At 51.6% G+C, this 9939-nt stretch overlaps 1 non-coding gene across 1 annotated transcript; it reads left to right on the top strand.

Annotated features, from left to right (window-relative positions):
* The first annotated feature begins 6248 nt into the window (after positions 1-6248).
* On the top strand, positions 6249-6320 carry TRNAA-UGC (transfer RNA alanine (anticodon UGC)). The gene has a single exon. It is a non-coding gene; the product is annotated as a tRNA-Ala (tRNA).
* The last annotated feature ends 3619 nt before the right edge of the window (positions 6321-9939 follow it).

Raw genomic sequence — 9939 nt, 5'->3', positions numbered from 1 at the left:
TGGCAAAGGATGCAATGACAGAGCAGGACAAGATGGGACCCAGCAGACAGCACAAGGAGGACAGTAAAAGAGGAGAGGTCACTCATTTCTTTCCAAACAAGAATTCCTTTCCCTTCTATGAACCTCTGAGCAGAGATGTGGGCCAAAGGCTGGATACAAATGGGATTATGCGTGATTAGGAATAACACTCTGCATAGTGCTTATTTAGTCTGCAGAAGAGAAGTCTGAGCGGGGATTTCATAGCAGCCTTCAACTCCCTGCAGGGGGGTGCAAAGGGCATGGAGCTGCACTGTTCTCAGTGGTGGCTGATGGTCGAACAAGGAGCAATGGGTAAAGTTGCAGCAAGGGAAATTTAGCTTAGATATTAGGAAAAACTCACATGGAGAGTAGTAAAACACTAGAGTAGGTTAACCAGAGAGGCTGTGGGATCTACATCCTTGGAGGTTAAGGCCTCGGTAGAGAAAGCTTTGGCTGGGGTGATATAGTTGTGGGTGGGCCTGTTCTAAGCAGGGGGTTGGACTAGCCAGGTGACCTCTTGAGGTCCCTTTCAACAATCATTGTGTATGATGGGACAAGCCACGCAATCTCAGGGGTGTCCCTCCTGCCAGTACTGTGAAGCCCCACTCCTACCCCTTCAGAATAAAACCCATCACAAGACACTTTCCCTTTATTATATTTTAATATAATCCTCTTGGGTGGAAGCAAAACAAGGCTCACGTCATTCTCCAGACTGGGGGGCAGGGAACCCAGCAATGGGACAAGGACAGCCCTCACTCCTGCCTAAAAGAGACCATTCCAGTACAACCCCCTCCCTCCCATTCATATAAATTAAGTCTCTCTCTCCTGGGAAAGCAGCAGGTGTAGAAGAACAGCTCTAAAAATATAACATGTCTTGCATTAGCCCCCAAAACACATCTTCAAAGTTCAACCACAACCATGCCTGCGGCCCTGCCCCCTCTACACGGAGGCCTTTGGGTGTGGGCGCACGTGAAGCTGTGCAGGCAGGTCTCTGAGAGGGGATGGGCAGGTCCTCGAGGAGCCTCCCCACAGCAAGGTCACTCCCGGGGCCAGTTAATGCTGACCTGGCCCGAGGCCTCCAGCACCTCCCGCTTGCAGTCGAAGTCGCCGTTGATGTGGCTGAAGGACTGCTCCTCCACCACCCAGAGCTGGCAGCTGGTCTGCGGGATCAGTCGTGCATCATGGCTCACGTTGATCACCACTGTGAAGAGGAGACAGGAGGAAAAGCATGAGCGGAGTGGGAGGCAAAGCAGAGGCCATTTCCATACTTAAGGAGACTGGAAAGACCCCACGTTTTCCCCATCAGCCACTGCCAGGACAGGGCTGGGCAGTGAAGGACACGACTGGGACCCAACGGAGACCGTGGCAGGAGGGCACTGCTTGTAGTATACAAACCCTCCCGTGGGACCCACGGGCCCACCCCCAGCCAAGTAACCCTTCTGCTTCCCTGCAGCCCCTTGACGGGAATCCCATCCATGCCAGCTGGAATCTGACCCATGCACCTATTACTATCTTCCTCTGCCTGACAGATGGGACCCATGAGGCCACCCCAGCCCAGTATCGCCATCCACCCTTCAATCCGATCCATGGGCCCAGTATTCCCCCAACCCCGGCCTCCTCTGACCAAGGCAGTGGACACCTCCCACCGCGCTGCTTCCACTCACCTCCATGTACGTGCTGACAGCATCACCCAAGGGATCGATTGACTCAATGCACAGATGATTTGTGGGTTCATTCTGGGGAAGTGACAGATCCCCAAAAGAAGCCAGGAGTCCTGAGCCACAGAGCCTTCCTCCCACCCCTTCCCTCCTTCCCTCAGCTAGAAACAGGACCCAGGAGTCCTCCCAAACCATGCCCCTCACTATGGCATGCTGGACAGCACTCCTTTCGAAGAGCCAGAGCAGGGCACAACCTGCAAGTCCTGGTCCTCACGCCTGCTCTGCTCTAACGCGCTTCCTTCCCAGAGCAGCGAACCCGACACAGCCCCGTTCCCATCCCCTGGGTCCATCAGCCTCCCTGAAGGTCAGCTCAGCAAACATCACACGGGCTGTCTGCCCCCCGGGTAGGAAAGAAAAGGGCCCTGAGATAAGTGGGGTGAAAGGAGCGTCCAATCCCTTCTCCTTCCCCAAAATGTCAGGATCCAACTCCCCACCCACCTCCCTCCACTAACACCAGCTCAAGGTCCTGTGCTCCCACCCAGGGCAAGGGCAATGCGCTCCCACCCAGGGCAAGTCTCCGCTCCCCGCCCCAGCTCTCCCCTGCATGGCCAGACCCACGGCGCTCCCAGGGCCACAGCTCCAGCCTCTCCCTGACTTCTTCCTCAGTGGCCAGCCCTCACTCCTGGATTCCCAGCCTGTCTCCCCTTTGCCTCAGCCCTCACATCCTGATCAGCCCCCTGCACCCTCAGGCCCTAGCTCCTCCATACTCACCCTCTCCCCCCTGCCTGGAAGCCCCAGCCCCACACCTGACAGCCTGCAGATCTGCATGGTGAGGGCATGGCTCTCAAGGCTGAAGCGCCCCAGGCACTTGTGAGCATCCTGGTAGGGCAGGTGGATTTGTTTCGGCCACGTTCTCCTCCAAATCGGACTTGGTGATCTGGTGCAGAATGACACTAATTCTACAAGGCAGTAATGTAATGAATCGTGAAGCATTTCATTTTGAGCAAGATAACGGAGAATACCAAAGAGCGGCGGTTCCCCTACTGTAACGCACTTCTTTGATCGTAAAAGGTCTCTCTCTAAAGTACTCTATTGCTCATGTATGACAGTGGATTTACATGATTCTGCTCATACACGTTTAAATTATTACACGTTTATAGCTAGACAGTGTCAAGAAAATCCTGAGCCTTACAGTAGAATAGGGTAAGTCCTACCTGGATATTGTCCGTCATCAGGTATGAAAGGCCAGCTTCTTCCTCCTCTTCACCCTCCCCAAATCTGAACCTCCATCATCTTCATCTTCTTTGTACTCTCCTGGTGGACCAGCTTCTTCTTCATCTGCTTCATCCTCCTTGTATTTAGATCCTGACTGAATGGCATAACTAATAACTGCATGTTTAGAGACGTCACCCTCATCATCTTCATCTTTTGAGTTGGGGGCCTTGTTATCTTCCTGATCAAATCAATCTAGTTAGGTGATCTCCTGAAGCAGCTCAAAAATCCTTTCCCTGTAATCCTTCAGGTTTGTGATGGCACAGCTGAAGAAGTCCAGGTCTTCAAGTTTTTAAGATTTTGCTGAAAATGAATTATAATTGCTCACCGAGATGAAATAACTACTTGGTACCTCCAAGTACTGCATGGCTGCCTCCTAAATGTCACTGATTTTGCTGGCTACCTCCCACCACCTCTTCTCCGTTGCTGTTTCCCGTTGTACAGAGCTCATGTAAGAAGTCTTCCTGGTGACAGTCAACATCCCTTCCCCATAAGATCAGACACTCTCTCTACACTCCCTTTGAAACAGGTTTGACCCACTTTCCATCCCATTGAAATGTGTGTCTTTGCTTCTGGATGCCCCAAAAGTACATGTGTCTTCAGAAATACGATCCTATAATCACCCAGGGAGATGCAAAGCTCTCCCATTCTCTGAGGCCGGCACAGCCAACTGTCCCAGCGCCGATCCTGCCATGCCTGGTGCACAGACAGCTTTCCATGGCCTGAATGGGGCAGCTGTGGATGTGATGATAGAGGTAATCCTGCTTAGAGTAGATCTGGCATCTGTAGTCCATTATAGTCACGAGTCAGCCTGTGTGAGTAGGAAATTTTGGAGCCACCTCGGAGACCCGGCCATAGGGTATAATGGAGAAGGAATGAGATATCTACAGCTTTGTTGTTTTTTGTCTGATTTGGATGACACTTGCAGGGGTGGTAGCCCCTGTTGAGAGCATGAAGCCTGCCACGTTTCAAGAAGATCGGTGCAGGGTTTTGGGGGGGAACTGCATCTCAAGCTGCTGACAGGCAAAACTCGTGCCATGGGTGACAGTGTGTGTGTTGAGGCGTAGCAGGGGTGACAGCTGCAGCGATGGTGGCCCCTGCTGCGGCCACGAGGCCTGCCAGCTGGCGAGGAGATCGGTGCAGGGCTTCTGGGCTCGGGGGCCTGCACCTCTGGCTGCTGACAGGCAAAACTCGTGACATGGGTGCTCGTGCAACTGTGGCTGTTTTGAGGCATGGGACCTGGGATCACCGCAGGCCTGGCTGCTACCAGTTACCAATTAATCATGATTCCCTCAGGGACCAGCTCAATACACAGCACCAAGAACAATCCACCGCCCCAAGACAGAGGCCGTCAGTGCACTTAACAAAAGATGAAGCCTCTTCAGACAATCTACAGGAAAACCGGTCTCAGTTCTGCGCATCTCCATTTGATTTTGTAAGCATGAGTGCCTTGAGGCTGGCCACAACCAAAATGGCTCAGGATTAAAAAGTTAAGAGAAAATGTCAAGATGCCGTTTCATAGACACCTTGTTGTAAAAGGAAGAGGATGGGAAAAAAGAAAATAAAACCCCATAAAGTTTCGCCGTCACTGGCTTCCATGGGACTTTTGGTTTCAAGTCATGCTAGAGGCAGGGGATGGCATTTTCTGCACCACTGGAGCACCACTCCCAGCACCCAGTTCACAGAGGGAAAGAGCTACCTGGCTGTAGCTGCATGGAGGGCAGGGAGAAGAGCCCTCCTCTGCTCTCGGGCCGCGGGAGGTACAGGGGACGGACAGACCAGCCACGAGCCAATCTTGTCTCTGATGACTGAGCAGGACCCAGCAGCAATCCCCTTCTTGCCTCTAGCCATTAGGAAGGCCGGTTATGTGGTTGCGAGGGAAGGAGGGGAGGGGGCCATTGCCCCATCATGTGCTCTCTGGGCAGAGCTGAAATAACTCAGGACCGGTGGGGGTGGGGAGGAGAAAGAAAAGAAGAATACTAATAATACCAGTAATCATCACAATAATAATCATAATAATAAAAGATCAAATCCAGAATAAACAGCCCCAAACTCCAGCTAATAAAGAGGCAAATTTTGACAAATGAGGGTTTTTATTCTTTCTGACCACCGGCTGGAGGAAATCAAAGTCAGCTACCCAGATTATGCTTTTTTTTACATTTAAAGATGGATTTGGTGCCACTACGACTTGTTTACAACCAAAGTTAAAAATAAATGAAGACCCATCATGCCAGCCATGCCAACACGGGAATGAGGCTGAAGTTGGCTGCTTATTCCCAGTTCCTTATTCCTTAGTCTCGGTTCCCTTTTCAAAGCTAATCTAGACCCAATAAAAGCTTCTTATGAATGAATTACACATCCTGAAGTAAATTTGTTCATGCCAGGCATCCATCTGACAGCCCCCCAGGCACTGTACTAAGTATCTGGGCTTGAATAAGGAATTGGCTTTGGGGCTGTGTTGCCTGCCAGCTCTGTGGTCCTGAGCGAGCCCTGGCACCCAGCTTGCTGGACTTACAAAGGACTTTTTCTATTTCCACCCCCTCCACTCACACACACACCTCATCAAAGTGACAGGCAAATCTGGTAACAGCTGGGATTATGGCTGGAAATCCATTTTGGGCCACCCCACACCATCTGGGCCAGGCAAGACACTGGTCATCAATTCAGTCTGTAATCCCAGCAGTCTGTAATCTCAAATGCCGGGTCCTTAGGCAAGCGTGTATACTTAGTACCATGGGAATGGGGGGCTGTTAGTTGGCAGCCTGGCATGAAGAAACCACGCTCTGGTCCGGGCCAGACTGGTCAGTGGTGTCCGGGAGAGTCCCCCGGTGCCATAGAGGCATGGTGTGGGGTGGCTCAAGAAGGATTTCCATCCCTAACCCCAGCCCACAAGGAATTCCTTCCTTGAGCCTGTATACTTGGTACAGTGGGGATGGGGGAACTGGCCCAAACAGTATTTCCAGCCATAACCCCAGCCCAAAACCAGGTCCTTATTTGGGTCCATGTACTGAGTACAGTGGGCGCGGGGGGCTGGCAGTCGGCAGCTTGGCACGCAAAAACTGCACTTTGGGCCAGGTGAGACTCTGGTTGGGGGGTGTGGGATAGTACCCAGTGCCAGAGGCATGGTGTGGGGTGGTCCAAAGAGGATTTCCTGTCGTCAACCCAGCCCAAAACCCAGGTCCTTATTCAAGCCCATATACTTAGGACAGTATTTGTGGGGGCTGCCAGTTCATGGCCTGGCACAGCCAAACCGTGTCTTCAGTCGGGCAGGACAGCCAGGGGATGGCTTAGACTGCTGAAGGGGATGTAGCTCAGTGGTAGAGCGCATGCTTTGCACGTATGAGGTCCTGGGTTCAATCCCCAGCATCTCCACTTTTCATAGGGAAGCAAGGCAGGCCCTACAGAGACAAGTTAGAAGGTCTCAACCTATTCAGCCTCCACAAGAGAAGGCTGAAAGGGGATCTGCTGGCAGTTTACGAACTCCCCAGGGGGGACCAGAGAATTGGGGGAAGCTCTGTTCCCCCCAGGCACCCCCCAAGGTTACTAGGAATAACACCCTCAAACTGTTAGAGAAAAGGTTTGGGCTGGACACCAGGAAACATTACTTTACACTTAGGGCTAATGGGCTCCCAAGGGTATTGGGATATTTGGCTGGGGTGATATGATCCTGGCACCCATTCGTGCCCATATATTTAGTACAGGGGCGGGGGGTGTCAGCTGGCAGCCAGCACGGCCAACCCGCACTTTGGGCCGGGCAACGCTGTGGTCAAGGTGCTTCGGGACAGTCCCCTGTGGCGCCAACAGGCAGTTTGGGGTGGCCCGAGAAGTATTTTGCCCCACAATCCCATCCTAATCTGACCTTTATTTAGGGCTCTGTCCTTGATGAAGAATATTATTTTGCATATTAATTAGCAAATATGCAATGATAAAAATTTTAAAATAAATTTCTCTATTCAAAATTGTGTAATTCATTAATAACAAGCTTTGATTTGGTCTAGATTTGCTTTGAAAAAGGAACTGGGAATAAGCAACCACGTTCAGCCTGGTGGGTGGGATGGAGGAGCCGGGGCCCCGCAGGCAGCTTTGGGCATCTCCCCAGCACCCAAAAAAGCAGCCCGAAATGTATTTATTTTTAAAAGGATTTTTACCTCCCCAGAATCTCACCCCCGACACAACCAAGAAATGCACGGAGGGCGAATTGCAGCGGGTGACCCAGACTCAGAGTTAACTGAAGAAAAGGGGAGGGGAAAAGAAAAGAAGTCGTTCACCTCCATCCAGTCCAGAAAACAAACCAGCTTTCAAAAACAGGAGTACTACATAGCCAGTCACAATAATGACAATACTATATCAAGAATAATTATGACGTAGCAGTACCTTCTGTGCCCCCGTGATGAACTTATAGGCAGACGCAAGGTCGCCTCTCAACCTTCTCTTGCAGAGGCTGAAGAGGTCCAGGTTCTCTAGTCTCGCCTCGTAGGGCTTGGTCTGCAAGCCCTTAACCATACGAGTGGCCCTTCTCTGGACCCTCTCCAGGTTATCCACATCCCTCTTGAAGTGTGGCGCCCAAAATTGCACACAGTACTCCAAGTGCGGTCTGACCAGCGCCCGATAGAGGGGAAGTATCACCTCCTTGGATTTGTTCGTCATGCATCTGCTGATGCACGATAAAGTGCCATTAGCTTTTCTGATGGCTCCGTCACACTGCCGGCTCATGTTTATCTTGGAGTCCACTAGGACTCCGAGATCCCTTTCTGCTTCCGTGCCACCCAGCAGGTCATTCCCTAGGCAGTAGGTGTGCTGGACATATTTCCTCCCTAGGTGCAGCCCTTTGCATTTCTCCTTGTTGAATTGCATTCTGTTGTTTTCTGCCCATTTGTCCAACCTGTCCAGGTGTGCTTGTAGCTGTTCCCTGCCCTCCGGCGTGTCCACTTCTCCCCACAGCTTTGTGTCATCTGCAAACTTGGACAGAGTACACTTCACTCCCTCGTCCAAGTCGCTGATGAAGACATTGAGGAGTAATTTAATTCCAACCATACAGTTGGTCCAATAAAAGTCACCACACCCAAAAAATCCTTGCCTTTTGCATACTTCCTGGATCATCACAGCTAAAACACCACTCTTAACAAAGAGTGCTCAACCTTTTTGTCTGGTGAGATGGATGGGCAGTGCCCAATCCATATGCAAGCAGTACGCAGTCAGTGGTTCCAATCTGGGGCCCAAGGAGTTCATAACAGGGCCCCATCCAGCTGTCCAGAGTGGGGTAGGGCACAGCCCAGTCCTGATCCAGCATGAACAGGGATTTTTGGCCAGCCCCAATCGAAGCCCATGGAGGGAGGAAAGGTAGGGGCATGACAAGAAACCAATCCAAAGGCAATGGGGGGGGAGGGGGGTATCTCACCAGAAGAAAGAGTTTAGACAGGTGAGAAACCCTCAAATTTCCCAACTGTGGGGAGCCCAATGGGGCAGATATCATAGCTCCACTGGCTGCAATTGGCCCAAGGACCAGAGGCTGAGCACCCGTGCTCTAACACTATCAGCAAAACGCTATAACAATATTTATTATGCTTGCCAGCATTGAATCCGAACACTTACAGCTGGGCTCGCAGGAAGATCCTAGCTATCCCACGCTGCCTGACTCCCAGGGAAGCTCACTAGCAAAGAATCCACCTCTCCCACCTCTTCCCCTCCACCCCCAATCTCTCCCACTGTCATCTTCTTCAGAGCTAGCCCTTAATTCCACACACATCTAGCTTGTCATTCCCCAGACACACAACCTTCATTCCAGCCTGCCTGCAAGTCACTGCTTGGGTGACTGGAGGCAGCAGGCACACGTGTGTCTCTGCACACACATCCCCATGGCCTGCATGCACCCAGGCAGGGTCCTGGGAGTAGCACCAATAGCTGGATGCAGGTAAGTGTATGATCAGTGGGGGTTGGAGGTCCGGGACTTGGGGACTGTGTGTGCGTGGGCAGGGGGGATGGGTACCTCCCAGATATGGGGGAAGATAGCCGGGCGTCAAGGCTGCATCAGGGCAGGGGGGACGGGAGGGGTAGGCGCCTGCCCCTTCAGCAAGAGGAGGAGGCATCGGGGGGAGCTGCATAGGTGGGCTGGTGGCACTTGGGCTGGTGCTCATACTTGTATGGGCAGAGCAACTGGGAGACGCTGCTGGGGGGACGCGCTGGAGGGACCATGACCAGGCTGCCTAGTGAGGCATGGCAGCCCCAGACCAGGGCAGGGGGGGGCCGCCACAGGCCTCCCCTCCTCCCTCCAGCCTGTGCTGGGGCTGGACTCTCTCCGCTGAAATCCGCACGAACTGCGGGACTTCGGCCCGAATGGCACAGGGGCAGCTGGGGGCTCCCTTTAGCAGGACTGGGGGAAGGCAGGTGGGGACTGGCCACTGATCTTCATAAATAGGTCCTGGTACAAAAAACGTTGAGAACCACTGTCCTAGACCTCCCATCCCTTTAACGGGTATTTATTTCCTTGCCATTGTACACCCACCTTTTCTCTTACATGAGCATATCACTTCATCCTGCCAACTGAAGCATTTGGATTGTCTGTCTGGCTGCCTCTCTCAAGTCATACTTTCCTGAAACTGTCCTGCTTGAACCTGAGATGATAAAATAACACACTACCTATTACTTTACAGTTCTTAATTCCTAGATGTTTCATTTTTTTAAAAGTTACAGTAATCAAATAGTCAAATAAGTTAAGAGCTATGATGCTATGCGATTGCCAGGTCAAGGTTAAGTGCAGTTTTAGTAAAAAGAAAACCCTTCTTTCTCTAAATCAGATTTGCTTAGTATATAAGGGAACAGGTGCAAGAAATGGGGTGGTTTTTTTTCATCCCACACCTACAATTTGAATTTAAAAGCCAAACTGACCTCTTGCCTATTTCTACATCATGACAGGTGGTAAAAGAAGATATTCTTGCAGAATCGTTTTTCAGATTTTGTTCTGTTCAATCACTTCCCCAAAGTCCCCCCTCCC

This window comes from Alligator mississippiensis, chromosome 1 (genome assembly GCF_030867095.1).
Source record: "Alligator mississippiensis isolate rAllMis1 chromosome 1, rAllMis1, whole genome shotgun sequence".
Lineage (NCBI taxonomy): Eukaryota > Metazoa > Chordata > Crocodylia > Alligatoridae > Alligator > Alligator mississippiensis.
This window is presented reverse-complemented; position numbering and strand designations above follow the sequence as displayed.